This window comes from Sciurus carolinensis, unplaced genomic scaffold, assembly GCF_902686445.1.
Source record: "Sciurus carolinensis unplaced genomic scaffold, mSciCar1.2, whole genome shotgun sequence".
NCBI lineage: Eukaryota > Metazoa > Chordata > Mammalia > Rodentia > Sciuridae > Sciurus > Sciurus carolinensis.
Genome location: NW_025920138.1, coordinates 790,336 through 814,068, shown reverse-complemented (window position 1 = coordinate 814,068; position 23,733 = coordinate 790,336). Strand labels below are relative to the sequence as shown.

Here is a 23,733-nt window from a genome sequence, read left to right as displayed (position 1 = left end):
CTGGGGTTCAGATTTCCCTGCACTCTACAGGATTCCCCAAGCCACTACAGTGACATCCTGCTCATTGTGGGTCAGTCTTCCCTGCACCCAGCAGGGTTCCTCAGATCCCTCACACTGCCTACTTGCTCACTCTGGGTATGACTTCCTTCCCCTCAACAGGTTTCTGTGCTTGCAGAATGTGCCCTACTAGCTCAGTTGGGTTACTCTTCCTTTTCACACAGCAGGTATCCATACACTGCACATTTTTCATGCTTGCTCATGGTGGTTCAGTCTTCCCTGAATGCCAGCACATTTCCAATGACAACTCACACTGCCTCCTTGCCCATCTGTGTCAGTCTTCCCTGCACCATTCCTGATGTCCACAGCCCCCCACTCCACAAGCCATGCCTAATAAGCTGGGTCAGTATTTCCTGTTACCCAGCAGGTGACTGCATGCTCCACAGACTGCCTGCTTGGTCACTGTGGTCAGCCTTCCCTGCACCCCAACAATTTCTGCACCCCCTGAATACTTCTTTCATATCCCCCTGGGTCACTCTTTCCTACACACAAGCAGGTTGCCCCAGGATTCTCACACTGCCTGCTTTATCAGTGTGCACCACACTTCCTTGCACACCAGCTTATTTCCACTGGCCACTCACACTTCCCACTTGCTCATCTGGGTCAGCAACCTCATTGCTTAGGCTGGCCTCTAAATAGCAGTCTTCCTGCTTCAGCTGTGTGAGTTGCTAGGATTATAGGCATGTACCACCATACCCAGACAAAATGCATCATTTTCTACTTTGAGACAATAATTTCATTCCTGGAAGATCCTTTGTAAATACTTTGCATTCAATATATAATATTGAGCAAAGGGCCAGGCTTAGATAATGATCAACAGGCAGAATGAAAGATCATCCCACAACACAGGACATCTAGCATTCTCTATACTTCTTGCTAAATGTCAGTAGCAGCTCCCTTTTCCAAAAATTATGACAATAAAAGATCCCCTATAAAATTCTAGCCTACCCTAGGAATAAGCACCATGAGGTGGGGATTTTTTTTTTTTAATTTAAAGAAAAAATTTATTGAAAATTTGAAAAACAATTTCTAAATGATTGACTATTCCAGAAAACTGTAGCTACACAATGCATTGCATCTATCATGTTAAAATGTGCATAAGACACAAATACAAAAATCATGAAATGCTTCAACAATTTGAGCAAAGATGTAATGCCTGAGGAACAATATGGATGACCTGTGAAGGATGGGTGTCGGGGTCTTAAGCCCCCTTACTCTTCTCGACCAGTGACAAGGGAAGGGGACACTCCCCAACAAGGTCAGACCAGGATAGGTAGAGCCGGCTGACTGCCCAGGCGGAGGACAATCAGAAACATCAGGGAGACCAGTCACAGAAGGAACTCATTTATTGAGGAAATCACACAGCTTTTATGTAGGGTGGGGGCTAGGCGGGAACCAATTAGCTTAAAGGTCAGCAAGGCACGAGGGGGGGTTCATGCAGGTGAGAGTCCCATGGGACTATATGGCAAGCACAAGCTGATCACGTTCGTGGAACTGTTGTTAAACAATCCATGACGGCGGTCTTATTTATCATCACCAACCCTTGAAACCGCCTTTGAGGACCTGATCCTCCTCACCCACCAGGAAGTAAGAAGTCAGCCTGAGTTATTTAACATGTCATTAGTCCCAACATATCCCCCTTTTTGTTTTATATGAAGGGTGTTTCTGTCTTAGGTTGCCCCTGGGAGGGTCTTACCCATTATAGACCATCACCCTAGCAGTTTGGGGGTCTGCCTTACTCAAAGGTGTACCTGTCTTAGATTGTCCTTCTCTGAGGTTCTTACCCATCATTGACTACCACCTTAGCGCTGTAGACAGGCCCCTCAGGAGTAGCAGGGCTTAATGGAGAGACCCCAGTATCCTGATACAAGTGATCCATGATCCTATAGGGCTCCCAATCATTATGAAGGGCGGTATAATGCTGTCGGACCACCATGAGCTGCACAGTCTTAGCCTATCTTTTCAGGAAATGGATAAGTTTATCAATTATGCAAGGCCCAAAGGTGAACACAAGGATAATGGTGATTAGTGGTCTTCTAAGTGGGAGGAGGTAGGGGAGCCCCCCGTGTAACCCAGTGCAGAGGAAATTAGAGTGGAGCTCGCTCCTACGATGTTCCAGATCTTCTTGTAGGTTTTTGATCTTATCTTGTACAATGCCAGAGCGTTGTTATAGAAACAGCACTTCTCACCAAGGAACAGGCAAAGCCTTCCTTCCTTCACCATTAGCAGATCCAAACCACGATGATTTTGCAGGCCAACAGCGGCCAAGGAATCAAGTTGAGCCTGTAGATCTAAGATGTTAGAGCTGGAAAGTGCAATTTTAGGAGCTCTTTGTAGCTCTCAAGGAAGTGCACTGTCCAAAGTCATGAGGTCACAGACCCCAATCTCAATCACTGTTGTCCCATTTTTGCTACTGTGCATTACACTCTTTCTTAAATGTCATTTTAAGCAGTTTACATATATTGACTCCTGAGTCTATATCAACAGTAGTTAACACAATGTAACATTATATCTAAAACATGAATTAAAGGTTGAGAGCTTTTAACTTTCCTTTTGTGTGGCAAAGTGGCAAAATGTTTTCATGTTTAACCTTTAAACAAATCAGGTTCTAACTTTTAGAAATACATTTACAGTTAAAATTTTCTCAGTGTAAAAAGTAATAATTTTACATATACCCTATTGATAACAGGTCCTATAATAGAACATTAATTGATAGAAATAAATCCCCAATAAAATTTACTCTTTATAAGTTTAAAATTAACATTACAGACAAGTTTAGTTTGGAGAACAGCAGCTTGATAAATTTCCTGCTTTAAAACTTGTAAACCTGGAAAATATGAACACATTTAATATACAAAGAGTGACCATTTCACAATTACCTTGACACTTTATATTACCCGATTTAGTTTTTAAAGAAAAATTTAGACTCTAATGTAGTACAATACTCTAACAGGTGTTAACCATAATTGTATAAACCCCAATTTTTAAGATTAATTGTTCTAAAGAATAAAACTTAATAGACACAAAGTTAAGAGTAAATTAGTGTTTCTAAGAAATCCTTGTCATTTTACCGTATAGATTAAACTTTGGTTTATATCAGAACATTAGTATTTCACCTTAGGAAAAAAACCTTAAATAGCTTTAACTGTGTCACATACATACAACCAACTTAGTTACATGCAAACTTGTTGAAATTTGCCCTTTACTTATATAGACTTTCTTAGCACTTACTTACACCCTCATGTATTTTATCACACAAGCACTTTCTTACCCAGAAACATTTCCTTTTCACTTTTACTGAATATATTTCCATACCCTGAACCTTTTATTTTCTCTTTCCTGTTGACCCCTTTTTGTTCACATTCTGAAGCAACTCTTATGAAATTTCTGAATTTAGATAAATTACTCCATTTTAATAAGTTTAAATATTTTGTTATTTATAGTACTCTAATTGAAACACAGTTGAAACCTTTAGAACCCTTTGTATATAGAATTTTACCTGTTAGGACATAACTCTTAGTAACCTTGTTTTTAGTTTAGTGATGACACAAAACAATTTTGTCTACAAACAGATTTGAGTAATCCCAGGCATGTCAACTCTAATGCACATATTTTCTTAAAAAAAAAAAAAACAAGATTTTAGACAAGTGTCCTGAACAGTATTTGCCATGTCTTTCCTGTTGAAGAAAAGTCCTAGAAAAATTGATGTTAGACATTTTATAAACATCAATATTTTATTAACTTGACCACCTAGAGACTTGTGAATTATTTTTAAAGACATTTTACTTCTATTAGTTTACCCAATTTAAATTGAACCTTTTGAAATCACGTGAATTAAAAATATTTGGAACCATTTTTAAATTTTAATTTTAGGAGTGCTCAGTTTTGATACAGACAAAAAAAATGACATCAGACAGCACAACATGCACATAACACAAAATCAAAGGCCTTGTAACTTTATAGGTGAATCTCCATTGTAATATAACAGATGTTCAAAAACTCTAGTTGAATTAAAAAAATAGAACTGATCAAAAATTCATGAGCTCAAAAAATGTGTAGAATTAAAAAAAAAAAAAACAAGAGTCCTGGAAAAATGTTACGGCCATTAATTACTTAAGAAAAGCACCATAAAATTTACTTTTGCTGGAGTTTAGGTAAGACTCTTTTTGCTCTTTTTTGTTTGTTTGTTTCTTTGTTTGGGTTTGAGACCGGTCTCCTACTGAGCCTTCAGGCTTTCTCTATTTACATTTCAATGTAAGCCTTGACTGAGATCAGGATCTGAAAGGGGCTAAAATGTTCCAGCAGAAACTTGATGCCTAGGGCATTTTAACCCCTTTTCCTGGTTAGTAATCAATTCAGGCTTGGACACAGAAAATTGTGACACAATCTCCCACTACTTGTGGGGAATGGGGCTACTATATCATACTCCTTACTAGGACATGCCACTGATGTTTGGGTTGGTTACTCTCTCCCCACCAGCATATGTGGGACCTCGTGGCAGGAGGACTAGTTGGGCTGGGCTGGGGAATGGAAGCAGAAATGACTGAATTAAAGTTGGAGGAGGAGGAGGGATTAAGAATTGGAGAAGGAGGGTTCAAGTTTGCAGGAAGATCATAGAAGCATAAGAGAAAAGAGACTTGAAAATAAGGAATCCCTTTCCATCTGCCCACTCACTCATGAAAACTGTGTGTCAATATCTTTGGTAGCCACAATCCACCTTCCCATGGAGTGATCTTTCATCCCTGCACAGGCCAATTTGTGATCGGTAGTCATTCCTTCCCAAACTAACATTTTAACATTTACCAGGAAGGCCATACAGGGAGGGGGGAGGTTAGAGTCAGTGAGTTCTTGCCCAGTGTGGTGGGCGAGACCCGGGGCCCAGGGTTACACCACATGCATCCAAGATGGCAATTGGCAGAGAGCTAAAGGCGTGCTGAATGCACCTTGAGAAAAAGCAGGAAATATTTACCATTGGCAGTATGATAATTAGTTCAGCCGCCTAGCCTGTGGACAGATATATCTTACACGTATGCTTGAGCTCATGATCGCTTGACCTTTAATACAATTGGATGGACATATCTGGTTACAATTGCTTATGCATGAGACTGCTTATATATTGAGGGTGTTATCTGAATAAAGCAGAAGCTGCTTCATGAACCTCTGAAGTGTACGTGTCCTTTGTCCCATTGGTTGGTGGCAAGCAGCAAGCAGTGGCAAGCAGCAGCCCAGTATCATAAAATGGCCACCAGGGAGATTTCCAGCCATCCGGAGGTAGCAGCTCATTGGGGGGAAACTTTGAGCCCCCTTTGGGAGGTCCTGGAGAGAAGCAGGTCTTAAGGGCTGATAATGTAGGGCAGATTCCCAATGGGGAACCCTCCCCTAAACTTATTTTCCTCTTCCTAACAAGTTGTTCTACATGATCCCACGTGGACCAGTCAAAAAGATTAGCGGCAGGAAGCCAAGGGGCCACCCGAATAAAGGTGTCCCAGGCTTTTTCTGCCTGTGTATCAGCTCACTCAATGTCCCTACTCTTCAGCATGAGACTAAGAGCTGAGAGTACAGGGTCACCATGTGTGGTGTGTGTTTGCCCCATCTTTTCAGGGATGACCTTACCTCAGAACTCGCTTGGCCCAATCAGCTGGTACTTTTGGTTTTGAAGCTGCCTCTTCGCTTTGGCTGTGGATCAGCCTTGAGGGGCCCAATGTTGGGCCAGATGTCGGGGTCTTAAGCCCTCTTGCTCTTTTGACCAGTGACAAGGGAAGGAGACACTCCCCAACAAGGTCAGACCAGGATAGGTAGGGCTGGCTGACCGTCTGCTCCCAGCCCTCTGGGCAGAGGACAATCAGACATCAGGGAGACCAGTCACAGCAGGAACTCATTTACTGAGGAAATCACACAGTTTTTATGTAGGGTGGGGGTTAGGCAGGAACCAATTAGCTTAAAGGTCAACAAGGCACGAGGGGGGATTCACGCAGGTGAGAGTCCCATGGGACTATATGGCAAGCATGAGCTGATCACGTTCGTGGAACTGTTGTTAACCAATCCCTGACAGTGGTCCAATTTATCATCACCAACCCTTGAAACTGCCTTTGAGGACCTGATCCTGCTCACCCACCAGGAAGTAAGGAGTCAGCCTGAGTTAGTTAACATGTCATTAGTCTCAACAGATGGGCTCTTTATTTAAAGAAAAAAGGAGCACAAATGGATGAGTGTGTTCAGTTATATACACTGAATTGAACCTTTGGCACTAGAAATCAGAGCATTTTGTCATATAGCATTAAAACATATTATAAAAGTGTGTAGTGTCAAAGGAATAGAACCTCCAGCCTTCAAAAGTAGCTTTGTCAACTAGGCAAACACTCTACAGCCTATCTCTCTGTCCATCATTGAATAACTGGTAGCAACTTTGAAATGAAATTTTTAAAAAAATGAAAGAAAAAGGGAGCAGTGACCCCTTTTATTTTCTCTGTTTAAATTCAAACAGAAAACAAACATCAGTTCTGTTATACACTAACATCTTCAAAGTACATCATTTGTATAAGAGAAGGACTAAGAACAAAAATGTTTTTACAGAGATCTAAACACAAGTGAGCGAAGAGCGCCTCCTCACACTGCTTTCCAATTATATTCAGGAGGGGCCACTTCATAATCACTGGCACTAAACAAAGTTGCAAAGTTTTTTGCCAGGTATTTGAGGAAATCATGAAGATAATTCAGTAATAAAGCAAGGTTCTTCTCATCCAGAGAAAATAGGCCAACATTGCTCCAATTTGCACAAATAATCTCAGTAGATGTGGTGCTCCATACCCATGGGACATGGGTGCATCAGGATGATCTGCAAGTATTTCAGCATACTGGGGTCTCTCAAATTTGTAAAGAAGTTGAGTGCCCAACATTATGTTGAAGTACTCTTTTATTCCTGCCACAACTTCTATCTGTGTTTCCTTCAGATTTCTTGTAATTTGCATAATCCTCTAGAATAGAATCCACATTCATCTTGACAGGAAGACAAAACAGCTGTTTTTGTCTGGTAATTAAGTCCCAGTCATCAACAAGCCATGGTTTTAGTTCTTCAGAAATCTTTACTTTAACTTCAACTCTATTCATAAATGTTTCTTCATTTTCAACAGTAGGATCTACCTGGGCCCTTTTCTTCCGAGGAGGCTGAGGTGTCTCATTGGTACTGCCACCATCTCCATTTCCAGGTGTATCCTGTTTGTTCTTTTTTGTTTTCACTTCAACATTTTTCTGTTGCAGTCCAGATGTCTTCTTACCTGGAGCAGCTCCTCTCATCTTCCCCTCTGTAAACTGCTCCTGATTGGTTTTTTGGAGTTCTTGCTGTTTCTGCAGATTGGTGTCCACACACTTGAGTACTCTGCTCTCTGGAACTCATTCACTTTTTATTCCAACCACTGTAGTGTATAAAGTATTTCACTTGTTTGTTCTTTATGATAACTTTAGCACACTTTGCTTCATAAAGGAAAGGCCCATGAAAGCACAATACTTGCTCACTACTCTGAGGTTAACATTAGCACTGGTCTGTGCATAGTCGCCAGGAAGGGGGCATTGCATCTGCCCTGAAGTGGCACCTGAAAATGGAGCCCGGGGCCATGATGGTGTAACCCTGAGGTGGGGCTTTATGAGATATAGGGAGGAGTTTGGATTTTATTCCAAGTTCCATGGAAAGTCACAGAAAGATTTTCTTTGGGAAATAATATAATCTATTTTGCATTTTTAAGTTTGCCATGTACAATTTTTTTATCCATGTACAAATTGATTGTAGTAGGACTGAGAGTCCTGGCAGGGACATTGCAAGCAGCTGTATGAATCCCTAGACAGCAAAGAGACTTCCAAAGAGCTAGAACAATAAAGTCACTCACTCTACCTCACATACACACATGCACAGTTATCAATTGGATCATCTAATCCAAATGTTTATTGCTAGTTATGCACATCTTTGCATTTTTTACAGTGGTTATTATTCCATTGACAATATTATAGATATATTATATCTATATATTATCATAGGTATAGATAGGTATATAAAGTGTGTGCATATATATATAATATATATTATAATATAATATATTATCTATATTATATTATAATATTATAGATATATATTATATATATATTATATTATCTATCTATATTATAGATATATATTATATATATTATACTATATATATAGATATATATTATACCATATAGGTATTTATATCAATATTATAGATATATATTATATATATATATTATCATAGGTATATATTATAGGTATCATATATAATACATAATGAAACACTGGTTCACAAAGTGTTACATCAATATCTTGTGAAACATGAAGGAACATCAGTTGAGTCTGAGAACATCTGTTTGGAGTAGTGCTGAAGTGGGAAAAATGTATAAATATTCTGTGGTACACCAGAAAATTATTCCTGAAAACATCAGAAATATTTTAATGTAAGTGATCAGTCTAAATTAGAAGAACTTTTTTGTGGAGTTATGGAAAAAATACTTAAAAAAACAGCAAACAAAAATACAAACAAAATCAAATTCTATTAAAAACTACAGTTTTAGTGTATGAGAAAAATTTTGGAACTAATTATACTCATTTATCAAAGCATGGAGATGTACTTCTTTATGAGTTTAGAATTATGTCCCATTGCAGAATACAGATATAATAATCTTACAATGCAACTGTAGTAATTAATGTTTGGATTAAGGGCAGACTACATAAGGGAGTTCTTGGGCTCATGTTCTTAATAAAAATGACAGATCATTTCATTAATATATTTTTATTGGCCACCTACAGCATAGGCACTTAGATTTTTGTTTAGAAATTTTTTTCTTGTTTTCTAAGGTAGTTTGATAGACTTCATTTTTTAAATTAAAAAAACAGGCTTATTGAAGGATATTTTTATGCTCTACATCTTCTAATATTTTTAAATTTGAAAGAGTTTACAGCAAATTTTCAAATATAAATATATTTGTAAGGACTCAGATTTTCAGGAAAACTTTCCAGAATTTGCCAGGAAGGAAGTATAGTAGGAAGGATTTGAACACAGATCCCTTAGACTCAAAGCTGTTTCTCTTTCCCTAAATTGAATGTCTCAAGTGAAGAAGCTGACATCAAGAATAAGTGTGGAACCCTTCCCCCATTCTAAAGCTAGATCCATGTCACAACTCATCCGTATTAGTGTCTTGCTAATGCAAACATACAATGTTTTACTGTCATATGAGGATAGGCTTCAAAGAAATATCTTAGTGGTGTTAATTTATTGCCTTATGCTTAAGTAGAATCAAACACATTACAAATATTAAATTGGCTTATCTTGTCTCCTTCCTCTGAAAAGGACCTCTGCTAATTTAAGTTTCTAAATATATTTAGGCAAGTGAGGGAGTGGGGTAGAAAAATTGCTAGGGAAATGAGTTAATGGATTTTATTTGATATCAGTGAGTTATTTAAACATAGTGACTATGGACGGTGGAATTTTCTGTGTATTTAGGCAGAGACCTAAGTCAAAGTGGCTGCCACTTTTCTCAGTTGCACAGCATGCACTTCCAGAAGTAGCATAGACTTCTATATCCTGACCAGCTTAGATAAAAGGACACCTCACAAATAAATCCTTGCCTACAAAGGAATAAACAGGAATGTGGAAAGGGGAATGACACAGAAAGGGAAGGATGTGGGATGGTGAAGGATATCCTGGCTGCAAATTCCCAGTGGGTTGACAGGATTACCTGCATGTCCTTCAGCAGATGATATGGAAAGTGGGTGACAGAGCTGAAGAGCGGCTTGAATCCTAGAAGTTGTGGGTGTGAGACCAGGTGTGGCTTTCAAGGTAGAACAACCCAGGACCAAAACAGGAATGAAGAAATGACTTTAGGGTTTTCTTTGTCTTTCTTTTTGTGTGTGTGAAGCCAGGGGTGGAACTCGGGGATGGGAACATGCCAGGAAACTGCCACAACACTGAGGTCCACCCTGAACCAAGAAATGATTTTAATACTGGAAACGACAAAGGTAAGAGATGTCCAAACAAGGTGTTGGTCTATAAGTTATGGGTGCTGTAGGATGTAGTGTAAATGAAAATCAGTATTTATTAGCACCCTGAAAGTATACTTACTTAACAAAGCACTGTCTGTTCCCTCCCTCCCTTCACAATAACACTTTTCACTACTGTTGCAATTTAGAAAGTTCTATTGGAGGTGTTGAGGGTTCTGTATTCCAAATCCTCTAACATGTCCCACAGATACTGAGAACCCAGCACCGCTATGTACTGAGTGCTTCCTAGGCCTCTAGGTCATTGTCACCACTGCAGCCAAACAAATATTGAGTGCACACCATGTGGCTCAGGACCAGGTATTCAATGTACCTCACACCAGTCCAGGCACACAATGACCTATGAGAGGGTGACTCTTATTTTTCCATTTTACAGATGAAACTGAAACACAGACATTAATTCATTTACCTGAGATGGTGCAGCTAGAAAGGGGTAGTACTGGCATTAAAAAGCTAGTGTGTATAATTGAAGTGCCTTCTGTGAATCATCACATCTGCAACATAACTATAAATTTGTGGGCTGGGGTGGAAGCCAGGTGTAGGCACATTATCTTCAGTCTCTATCTGACCCAAGACCAAGGGAAAGATGAAATGTCCTCATCATGGCTAGCTCTAGAATGACAAGAAGATCCAATGTAACTTCTTTTTTTTTTTCTTTTTATTCCCTTTTTTTTCATTTTTAAACCTTAGTCTATGGCAATAAAGAGAGTGATGGCACTTTATCTTTTGGGTCAAGGTTTTTTTTTCCTTTTTGTACTGGGCATTGAACTCAGTGGTACTCCACTGCTGAGACACATCCCCAACCCTTTTTTGTATTTTATTTAGAGACGGGGCCTCACTGAGTTGCTTAGCTCCTCACCTCTGCTAAGGCTGGCTTTGAACTTGAGATCCTCCTGCCTCAGCTTCCTGAGCCACTTGGAATCACAGGCATGCACCACCACAACCAGCAAAGTTTTCTCTTTTGCTTTTCCTTTCTTTCCCCCTCTATTTTTGTCTCTCCATTTCTTTCCTTAATTCATTATTTCTTTCTCTCTCTCTCTTTCTTTCTTTCTTTCTGCTTTTTACTGATTTTCAGCTTTTCACAAAGTATTCCTTAAAAACATCACTCCCAAACTTTTAAATGTAACAGGCCCCTGTCTTTTAATTATCATACAACACTTAGGCAGAAGGGATTATGGCCCTTTGTATTCTGTTGCTGACACTGAGCTTTCAGATCTCCAAAGATATTCTTCAGTTCCAGGGCTTGGAAACTGTGGGCCACAGGTTGCCTTTTGGCAACTGCAGCCTTCAAAGCAACTCAAGCTTTGCAAAACTGTACCTGATACATATTTATCAGACTCAGTAAAAATAATCTTTATAGAATAATGCCTACAGTTTATACAATCCCAGTTGTCCCAGAAGTAAAAGAGGTGGAAATGCAACAAAGTAGCTCATTATCCTTGTGGTAGGCAGCCCCTGTTCTGTTCTGGGTCACAGGGTGTGGTCATATGACCCCAATGTGGTACATTTGCAAGGCACATGGCAAACTACTTGTTTACTAAGTTCTGCTAGTACAAGAAAATGCAGGCAATAAATAAAACAATATTTTAGGAAATATCAATGGTTCTAAGGGACTCTACTGGTATTATACCACCCAAGAAACACCAAATATTCCAAGTCCATGGTACCTGGAACTGGCTATGCTTTTCAGAGATTTATGGTTCTTTCAACAGCTGCTAGAAACCCGGTGAGCTTTGGAGGATCAGGGGTCTGTCCTTGCACCCCAGAGCTACTGAGCCAAAGAATTCTTGTCTGCTCTCATAATCTGTCTCTCCTGCTATTTTCCTGAAAGCTCTTACTCTCTCCCATTCATCCTTCTTGCTCAGTTTACTGGTCATTGAATTTAGTGGTACTCCACTGCTGAGCCAAATCACAGGATCTCATGTGAGTGCTTTACCACTGAGCTACATCCTTCACCCCAGCCTGAACAGCATGGAATACTTTTTATTTCTTTTTATAATCATAGATGGACACAACACCTTTAATTAATTATTTATTTTTGTGTGATGCTTTGGATTGAACCCTGTGCCTTACACATGCCAGGCAAGTGCTCCACCACTGAGTCCCAGCCCCAGCTCCACCCTGTAAATTCATCAGGTTGCTTCATCCAACTCATTTGCTTTCCCTGCACCTGCTTCCTTTCTCTTGATTTTTTCATTTAACAGTATTACAGCCTCACTTAATTGAAATAGAAATTCTTCATAAGTTCTTCCAAATCCTGGGGTGTAGCAAATTTTTAGAAGACACAGATGATAGATCAATGAAGGAATTTCCCATTGCCCTCTGTCCAACTCCAGGGTGAATTTTTATATATTAAATGTGTTCATATCTTCCAGGTATACAAATATTTAAAAAGTTTAAGTGAACATTTTTTCAAGCTGGTGTTCTCCAAACTAAAATTGTAATGGTAAATTTAAACTTATTGGAATAAGAAATTTTATTGAAATTTATTTATATCATTTAGTGTTCTGTAACTGGACCTGAACCTTATGTAACCTTCTGAACTGGGATAAAAATGTAAATGTATTTCCAAAAGATAATGAGAACCTGATATGTTTAAAGGTTAATATCATGAAACAGGAAAACATTTTGCCACTTAACTACACAAAAGGAAAGTTAAAAGCTCTCTCAGTTTTCTTTGATTTATACTTTAGGTGTAATATCATATATTTTAAAAAAAGATAAAGATCAGCTTCAGAACTAGACTGCTTTACTTAAGAATTATGAAGAGCCCTGCCTTACCTGAGTTAAGATTCTGCTTCCTACCTTACTACATGTTACAATGTCTCCAAAATAAGTCAGACTTCAGCTCATAAGTTATACTTAAAACATTGATTTTTTGTTATAAAATTACTGTGATATCAAACAGAGGATATAATATATAGCTCAGCCAAAACTTCAGATAGCTATTACACAACTAAATATGTTTTTACTGTTGTTAATTCCATTTTGTATTTTCCTTGTAAACTCTGTAACTGTAGACTGATTAATGTTTTATAGAGGTGCTGCATAAAGAACAATCTAAATTAATTTGAGATAATAAGCCATCCCCTAAAGATAGATAATATAAACCACAGTTTAATAAACATTGGTAAATAACTATAAAGTCATAGACATTAAAGTTAAAATGCAGTTCTCTTACTGTATGATTGGTGAAACTGACAGGCTGGATGTTTAAGATCAAAAATTAAAGACTAAGATTAGAATAAAGAAGTCAAGAGAATCAATATTTGGCTCTTGCCCTCCGAGTCATCCTAAACATGGGGAACAAAAAAATTCTCTAAGGAGCTTTCCAACTGTGGGCCACACAACCTTCTGCTCTGGGAGACTGATGAGACCACTAGAGGATGAGAAGCCAATCAGTGCACCTGCTTCAGAGGAGGGTCCTTGGAAAAGGGGGACATACCTAATATTTCCAAAGGAAGCCACCTCATCAAGGAAACCCTACCAGGTGAATGGCACTAAAGGAGCTAAGAAGCTGCTCTCAAGTTCCCCAAGAGTGACCCCTGTGGGAACTCAGCTGATTCTTAACAGCAGATAGGACCAAGGTCAATTTGACCAGCTTGATCTTAAATACCTAGCAAAAACAGTTAAAACTAAAACAAAGTCATTCCTGGATTTTTTTTTAAAACTAAACAATAGTTATTTTAATGTAACTTGAGATGTACACTTGTGTTAGCCACCCCAAAATAAGTAAAACTAGAGGTATGAAAAAGATTCTTAGACAAAAATGCCTGCTAATTATCCAAAGAAACTGCCAGAGTTTTAGGTTTTTAGTCAGTTTAAGGTCTACAGATCTTTCTAATCTCTGATACAGGTAGACTTAATCAATGTTTGCTAGTATGATTCTCTAGCCCTGAGTAACAAAAATAAAGGGATCTCTACTAAACAAAAAGATCATGAAAGTAAAAAGATATTTTACAAAAATCAGATGACATTGAGTAACTTATATAATTGTTGTGCTTACATTCCTGATAACTCCAACAGTGTTAAGATTTACAATTAAGGCCTTATCCTCTCCAGCCTTGTTAGAATTTGTTAGGCCTTTTTATGGTAACAACCTCTCAGCTCTTCCAACTCCTGGTAAGAGATTATTAATTTCTATCAGCTTCATGATTTTCATTGACATGTTCCATATTCCATTTATTTTGTACTCATTTTTTTTGTTTCTTTCATAAAACAAGACTTTCACCCCTAGAAAGTTCCAATTCCTAAAAAGGAAATTTTACTGCTTGCCCCACCCCAACTCTCCCCCTCTCAGCTCAAAGCAGCAAAAGCAGTTATCGACCTTTTTCCTTTCAGCAGTGAAAAGTCCCTAAAATTAGAGGGGTAATAATAAAATCTTTAAAAGACAGTCAATATAGATAGGTAAATTGGATTAAATCCCCCAAAATAAGGGCCAGTTTTGGTCCAGAAAGTTGGAGGCAAATGACCTCTGAGAGATTAAAATGATAATGCTTTCAGAGCCCATCCTCCACCCTTACTAAGAACCTCCTCCTGTTCTAACCTGTTTTTAAGTTTCTCTAACAGGTTCAACTTATGAGAGAACCAACCCCAAGGAACCACTGATTTCCAACACCCATTTCACTCAGAAGACTATGTTCCAGAAAAGGACTAATACCCAGCTGAAATGGAAGGGACCTTACTCACAACATGGACTCATCACATCTGAGTCAAGACAACAGAAAAATGGACAGCCCTCAGAGACCCCAACCACCGTCTAAAGATAAGACTGAAAAAAATATTAAACATATTTTTTTCTCTTGATTGAACTATGTCAGGAATAACTCCATACTTAGCCCTTCAACTTTTTAAGATTACCAAATGAGATGAATTTTGTGTTACTGTTCACATCTTTCCCCAAGTGTTCAATGGGCAGGAAAAAAAGGAACACATGGGACTCATGCATTGATCTAAATGAGTGGCCCCTGTCTTAATTCCCCTCCTAGTGGGAATAGGTATAGCAGGTTCCACAGCTGTAGAAACCACTGCTATCATTACTGGAAATCAAAATTTCAAAACTTTAAGTAGAAAAATAGATTTGGACTTAAGTGAGTTAGAAAACTCTGTAAGTTGCTTAGAAAACTGTGTTGTTTCACTTGCTGAAGTAGTTCTACAAATAAAAGAGGATTAAATTTGCTATTTTTAAAATAAGGTAAATTAGGCATTACCTTAGGGGAGAACTTTTGTTTCTATACTAACCATCCAGGTGCCACTCATGATCATTAATCTTTGATTAAAAAAAGACTCAAAAAAGTTTTAAAAAAAGCTAAAAACCTGAGAAAAATTGGTACCAAAATCTGTCTCTCGGTCCCCCTGGTTAACTCCTCTAATAACCACAATAGTAAAACCTCTCATCCTAGTTATGTTGGGACATTTAGTCAGGCCATGCATGATAAACTGTTGAAGTAAATATGTTAGAGATAGAATCCAGTCTGTTAAGCTAATTGTGTTACACAGTCACTACAATTACCTATGCACTACTAATGAATCAATGATTTGATTATGTACAAAAAACCAGAGGGGAATGTGATGGGCTGACAGATACGGCTCCATGAGAATGTCATAGGACAGACTCTAAGGGAAATAACAGACTCCATTTTGCTTTGAGACTCCATGTTATACAGGAAATAAGTTTCTCCCATGGGATCACCCCCCCATACCCATCATAAATTACTTAGTGTCACATGTTTACAAAACAGAATGATAATCGCTATGTAAAGAAAAATTGCTCTCTTTTGATTCCTATTGCTCCTAAACAATGTACCATGTCAACAGTGATTATGTGAATGTTAGTAACCATTCTTTAGTTTGTACCTACATAAGGGTCATTTTGACCCACTTCCCCTCTGTTGATGATCTCATGATGTTATTGTGTAATTTTGAATCACAGCAAAAGACACTTACAAGTAATGTGATTTTTGGTATAAGAACCCCTAGAACCCTGTGGTTGAGACTGTTCTCCCAATAGCCATTTTTGGGGGCATTATGTGAGACACTCAGCTGGCCAGCTTAATAAAGGCTCTCAAATTTGGACTTCTCAGTAGTGATCAGTATGTTCTTAAGTTGTAAATCTGTAATCATATCTCCTTCAGCAAATTCATACACCTTTTTGAAACCAATGGTGTATAGCAAAGCCTATTTCCCCTTAATTCCACCAACATTACATGTTGTCAGGCTTTGTCTTTTATTACCCATTTGATCTGCTCCTTTTATTAAGACGTGCCTATTGTGTCATCTCAAATGATCATTAACTTTACATATTCAAAACTCTTATAATAGGGAGATTTAGCAAATAACAAAACAATGTCCAGTTGATTTGCATTAATAAAATAATAGTGCATGCCACATCAAGAGAAACAATAAATAGTATTATTTCTTAGAAAAAAAATTATTTTCAGAAACTGGCTCACAGGATTAATGGAGGCTAGAATTCCAACATCTGCAGGATGTGCACACAGATTTTTTACCAGGGAAGATTCAGTGCTGTAGTTCAAGTCCAAAAGTCATTTGCTTTCCTAATTCCTTCTTACTTCAAGGTCAGTCCCTTTTTCCTGTCAGACCTTCAATTGACCTGATAAGGCCCACCCACATTGTAGAGGGCAGTCTACTTGACTCAAAGTCCACTTCTTTAAGTGTTAATTCCATCCAGAAAGCACCCTTACAGAAACATTGACAATGATGTTGAGCTATCTGGATATCCAGAAGAGCATTGATGAGATATCTGGACAATGTGTCAGAAGTAAGTTGTTATATACAATTATCTATCACACTCTTAAAATTATTCATTGTATTAAGACTGAAACAGAAGGCATTCTTAAGCCTAGTCATTTAAGACTGCCTGGGTAACTTAGATTAACCACAGTTCAAAATTTTTGTTTTTTACCTATAATCCAAATTTGACTAGATGCACTTTTCTCTTACAGTCCTACATGGGGAAGGTTCTCTGGAGAACCAAGTTGCTCCAGGCAACAGTTCTACTGAGCTCAACACAGGTTTTTATTCATGTGAGGGACTCCTTGAATGTCCCAGATGAGTGAAACCTCCAAATGACTTCAACCACATTGATAGACACCATGTGGAGTAAAAAACACCCAGCTGAGACCATTAAACACAGAGACTACTCTTATGACTGTCTATTGTTTTGTAGTGTATTGTTTAGCACAAGTGTATTATGGTACACTCTACAGCCTTATGGTATTGGCAACCATCCCCTCTTTTTCTGTTATCTGTTACCATTGGATAAAAAAGGAATTCTCTTATCCATAAAGACTGAAGGAGGGGGCTTTATTTGCATTTTTACTATAGTATGCCTGTATTGGTTTATGTGTTGGGATATGTTTTTTAATGAATCATCAATTCCTTTTTGAAGGAACTTCCCAAGAAAATTCTTATTATGTATGCTTTTCAACCCACTCTTGAAATTTAGAAACAAATTCCAATCCATATATATGAACACTGGAAACAATACCTTTATTTTATTTTTTTATGTGGTGTGAGTTGCCACACAAATCCTAGGCAAGTGCTCTACCACTGAGCTACAACCCCAGCCCCTCCAATCTCTTTCTATAAGATGAGCTATCACTGCCACCACTCATTTTTGGGAATTGAGAGGCTTTAGTACAAACTGCTCCTTAAGTCTTATAAAAAATTATATCTTTAGCCAGTTGTGTGATTAGTGTGCAATCAATATGACAAGGAACATTTGTTAATCTTCAGAGGTGTTGTCCTGAAACTCTGCTTCTTTTTCCAGGGGTAGGTCTTGTGAAGGAAGCACTTTCATTAGGCACACAAAAACAGGTCTTCTTCAGGAGACAGTGCATATGTATGCATTGCATTCCTTGGCTTTTCTCATGTTCCAACACAGCCCTGCTAGGTGGATTAGTCTCCCTGATTCTGGGGAATCATTAATAGGAAGCTCAGGTGTAAGCAAATCTATGTCACATTCTCCAATATCATTTTATTTACTTATTTTTAATACCAGGAATTGAACCCATGGGTGCTTAACCACATTCCCAGGCCTTTGTATTTCTTATTTAGAGAAAGAGTTGCTCAAAGAATTGCTAAGTTTATGAGGCAGTCTTCCAATCTGTGATCTTCATTCCTTGACCTCCCAAGTTCCTAGGTTACAGGTTTGTGCCATCATGCCTGATTCCAATATCACCTATATAGAAATAAAATTGATTTAGTGTTCCTAAACTTTTTTCACATATTTCATTTGATACATAGCTCAGATTTGGTGAATCACACTATTTTGGGCAACCCTTAAAGACACAAGCCTTGTGAAGTAATAACAGGAATAAATGAAGCAATAAAAATACAAAAAGGGGGTTGTGGATATAGCTCAGTGGTACAGTGTTTTTCTACATTATGTTGACTATGTTATTCTAATCCCACCTCCCTGAAATTACTCAGATTCCCCAAATGACATTTTCTGTTTATCCTATATCATAGAGTTGAATAATTATGACAGTCTCTTTCTTTTCTACCAAATAGCTAACTGCTAAGTATGGTATATTTTATATGGCTAAGCCATCCCCAAAACCCTAGAAGCTATTTCTGGTTTTCTGTGTTCTGGTACTACCCCCTAGAGACATTTTTTTTCCCACAAATGCCAAAGTTTCCAAAAATGCCTGAACCCCAGCCAAGTTCCTCAACTTACTATGCTTTCTCAGGTGGTGGCCTGAACAGTGAAAGCAATTTTTTTCTTAGTGTTAAAAGCAAGAAGAAAAAGAGCAAGGAAGAAGCATTCCAATTTGATAGAGCAGTCTGTGCTGTCAGCTGCTAGAGTAACCTGAAATCATCATGGTGACTATGACAATGTTTTAGTAGAGAGTTCCATGGCATGACAGTAAGGGCAGGGTTTCAACTTCAGATATTTGGACTCATCTAGGGTATGAAAACTGTTCTTCTCATAGTCTAAGTCTGAGCTTTGTTTCTCTAATAAATGCAGTTTCTCAGGTGGTGATCTGAAGAGTGAAGTTGTCTTGATTTCAGAGAAAGGCAAGAAGACTGAGAGGAGGGCTATGCAGAGACATTTTACTGCTGACCACCAACCTGCACATCATGGCTGCCATAGAATCCAGATGTCATTATGGCCACTATTGTGACTGTGATGACATTTTAAAGGAGACCCATTTGCTGTGGTTGGAGAGCAGTGCCCCACTTCCAGGTGTTTTGACTCAGTGGAGGGTGTGGGGAGAAAAAGGAATCTGAGACCCAAATCACCTTGTTTCTGCACTGGAACCCAGTGCCCCAATGAATTGAGAGGGAGGGAAACATGTGACCATCTTGACCCTAGGCAGTGTGATGCCCTGCTGGGATATTATAGGATCATAAATGCCCTTATAAATTTAGGTCACTCTTAATTCCTTTCCAAATCTGTTATTAGCAGATGAGAGATGAGTACAGAGAAGAAAAGGTATTGGTAAGGAGACCATTGTACCCTCTAATTGTTATAATCACTACCAAGTTGTACAAGTGCAATTGGTCTTGGACTCAATGCTTATCATGGTACCAGGCACACAATTACTCTGAAGAAGAGTGATTTCTGGGTTCTGTTTTTCCCTGAGAAGCTCCATTTGGCTTATATAAAGTGTCTGAGGGAGTCAGTTTCTGAGTATCTGAGTGGTGATGGTTGCTGAATCTTCTACTATCGGGGATTCCCCTGCCCGCAGGAAAGAACTCCCCGACAACATGGAGCTTTCCAAGATTCTTTATTGTTCTATTGTTTCCGCTCAGGGGAGCACACAAAGAATATATATAGTAAGGCAGCCAATCAGAAAGCTATACAGACAAGGCACAAGCTACATGCATGATCCTAATGTGTAAGTGTATGGGGCATGAGCAGATCACACGCTGCACATGAGCAACAGGAGCCAACAGTTAAGTACTTCCTCATATGGCGTCAGCACGACTCCTGCTTACCGCGTCATCAGTATGTGCCATGGATCGTACGCGGGCAAACTGCCAGCTGCCATCCTGCTTAGCCTGGGGCTAGGGGTCCCGGGTACCCCGACAGCTCCCCCTATTCTATTATTAAAAAGACAAAAGAGACCATGCCTGTCTTAGGTTGAGGGGTCGGCCAATACCCTTACCCGTCATCAAAGTCTGCAGATCATGCTGCAGCTTCTGTCTTAGGTTGGTGTATGGCCACCTCCTTTGTTACCCGTCATTGACTACCGGTCCAGCATAGATAACCAAGCATGAGGGGAGCTGCCGACTTCTAATGCAGTCATGGCTTGGCGGAAAATAATATGGTCTCGTTGTTGAGAGGCACGCAAACGTGTGATGATGCGGACAATGTAAAAGATACCAAATAGGAGTGCCCCTCCTAGAGCAGCTAATCTGGCTCATTGTTTCACAAAAGAAAAAGCCGAAGAAATCCAGGAGGCAAATTCAGATACAGAAGCAATATGTACTCTAGTAGAATTCACTCGAACAATTTCCGCCTGAAGATGGGACGTAAGATTATCAAATTCAAAAGACCAAATATTAGTAAGGTAAAGCAAAAGATTTTGAGACAAATCAGCTGCAGTACTAAGATTATCATACATTATGGAAGTTACACAGACTGCTCGTAGAGAGTAAATACACCCAAGTCCCAAAAGTTCTTGTAAAATGTCCACTTGTTCTTGCAATAGGTCCACCCGTTGGTTAACCAGCAGAATTCCAGCTTTAAGATGTTGATCAATGCTCTCTTGTGTTTGTAGTGCTGTAGCAGTATTTTCAGCCAATTGATTAACTGTAGTAGCTGTCTGTATGGTAGTAGTTAGGGCTGCAGCTGCCGCTGCAGCCGCCGCTGCCACCGTAACAACAGCAGTTATAACTGCAGCTGTAATACCAAAGTCTCTTCTATTTCTACTCAGTAATACAGGTAATTCTGCATCTTAACTGAAACAGGGACAGGCAAAAAGGTAGGGATTCACATTATCACCGCTCGGTTGAATACTGTACCATTCCAACACTGAGAAAGGGAACAATTATTAATTGAACAATTAAGAATTGAGGTGTTGTCAACACTATTAGTAAGGAGAAACATAAAAGGTGGAGATACACAGACAGGGGTAGGTGGAAAGATAATAGTCTTTGTACAGTTTACACTAGCCTCCGTGATATAAGAGGAATCCATAAAAAGGCTCCAATTGCAGAATTTGAACGATCCTCCTAATAAGGCAAAAAGGGGTTGAAGGTTAGTGTACCAAGAACTAGATGTGAATAGTAACCAATTATCAAAGGGATTAACACGTAGTATTCCTAGAAATGCATCATGATCTGTAAAGTTTTCAGTAGTATTCTGTGAAGTAAAATTTGGTGTAAAAAAAGAATCCATGTTGCACAGGTGAAGCTCGCCTAGTATTTTGGCAACCTGTCCAGATAGGCAGAGTAGAAAACTCAGGATTACAAGGGGGGAAAATCCTGGGGGTCTTTAATCCGATAGAAGAAAGTGGAAGCCGCCGAGGCACCAATCCTGTAATAGAAACTAAACTTCCTACTGTCTCTATGTGGCCACCCTTTCCTTGGGGTCCCTCATAGGTGAATTGCACAGTTGCTCTAGTTTTTGTTTTGGCATCCTCTTTTCTTGAGAATAACCCTTGAACCTGGCGTTGTAAATTAATACAAGGTCCATATGGAAGTTCTGAAAAGGGATCAAAGTACTTTGTAACATTGGAGGGTAAATCAAAACACAGGGTTCCTGGAAGAAATATAATGGAAGAATTATAGGACTGAATATCAGGATCATTAAGAGCAGTGGGCAATCCTGTAGAAGCATTAGTAGAGAAGAAAGGGGGAATAATAAGCGAAGTATTAGTTAATGGTAAAGGATATGGCCATGCTTTAACTATTGCCCATAGGTTCCTTTGATGTATCATTTGAGGTTGCACTCTGCTGAAAATCCCAATCATCATCAGAAGGGGAAGTAACATCCTTTTCATCAGGAGGTATGAATCTGGTCAATCTTTCAGGCACCCAAATAGATGTTGATTGATCCTGGGGAAACGCACAGACAGATCCTTGGACCCAACGAAGAACCGGGTCTGGTCCTTTCCATTCTCCCGTTAGGATATCTTTCCATTTAACCGAAGATTTTGGCGCTGGGTTTGGAGACATGTGCCGATCTGCAGCTGAGCATCCATTAACATCAAGGGTTAAAAAATTAAGAATAAAAAGTGCCACATTTAATTTATCTCATGGGGATCTACAAGATACCCCTATTCCCCCTTTTTGTTTAATTAAACAATTTTTTAATGTGAGATGAGCTCGTTCAATGATTCCTTGACCTTGAGGATTATAGGGAATGCCAGTAACAAGTTGAATATGAAATGTATTTGCAAATTGTGAAAAACTTTTAGAAGTATAAGCAGGGCCATTATCAGTTTTAATTATTTTTGGAATTCCCCAACAGGCAAAAGAATGAAGGCAATGCTGAATGACATGAGCAACCCTTTCCCCCGGTAATGCAGATGCCATAAGGATGCCAGAACTGGTATCCACAGAGACATGAATATATTTAAGAGTGGCAAATTCAGGGATATGAGTAACATCCATCTGCCACAAATGATTAGGCAGAAGGCCTCGGGGATTGACGCCAAAAGATGGGGCTGGCAGTAAGGGCAGACAATGTTGACAGCGTTTAACAATTTCCCGGGCTGATTGTTTAGAGATAGGAAATTTTCTGGACAATGTAGTAGAGTTAATGTGGAATTTTGAATGAATAAGTTTAGCTTGTTCTTCCATAGAAAAAACAAAGAGAGATTTAGTAGCCAAATCAGCCTGGTAATTACCAGAGGTAAGGGGTCCAGGTAGATTAGAATCGGCTCGAATATGACCTACATAAAAAGGTTCGGTACGTTGGAAAATCAATTGTTGGAGACTAGTAAAATAAGAAGCAATGGAGGAGTGAGGAGAAATATGAGCAACAGTTTCTAATACAGATAAAGAGTTAACAATATAATGACTATCTGTAAGAAGATTAAAAGGTTGATCGGATAACAGTTGAAATGCTAAGATAACAGCAGCCAGCTCAGTAACTTGAGCAGATAAGGGTTGAATAAGCAGGGTGTGAACATCCTGCCCTATAATAACGGCCCCAACTCCATTTCTAGAACCATCAGTAAATACCGTAAGACAGTTGTTTATAGGGGAAAATTTTGTTATTTTAGGAAATACTATGGGAGTAGATTTACAAAATTGCACCCAAGGGTGATTAGGATAATGATTATTGAATTGAGCTAAGGTGCTACAAAGGAGTATAGCCCAATCAGGATTGTTATTAGTGAGCCATAAAATTTGTTGTTGAGTATAAGGAGTAATAATAGTAGTTGGGTGAATACCAAAGGCTGTTATGGAAGCCTCAATACCTTTGAATATAACTTGAGCCACAGCTGTAGGATAAGGTTGTAACATTTTAGAAGGGGAACTGGGAAGGGAAACACTCTGTAGAGGACCTCCTTGCCATAAAATTGCAGATGGGCTATGAGGTTCGGGGAGAATGATCAATAATAAAGGCTGGAATGGGTCACAACGATCAACTTGCCCAGATTGTAAACATTGCTGAATTAATTTTAAGGTTTCTT

General features: G+C 38.9%; 1 pseudogene; it reads right to left on the bottom strand.

Moving 5' to 3' along the window:
- Window positions 1-6,663: 6,663 nt before the first annotated feature.
- On the bottom strand, window positions 6,664-7,450 carry LOC124974228 (mortality factor 4-like protein 1; annotated as a pseudogene).
- Between the last annotated feature and the right edge of the window lie 16,283 nt (window positions 7,451-23,733).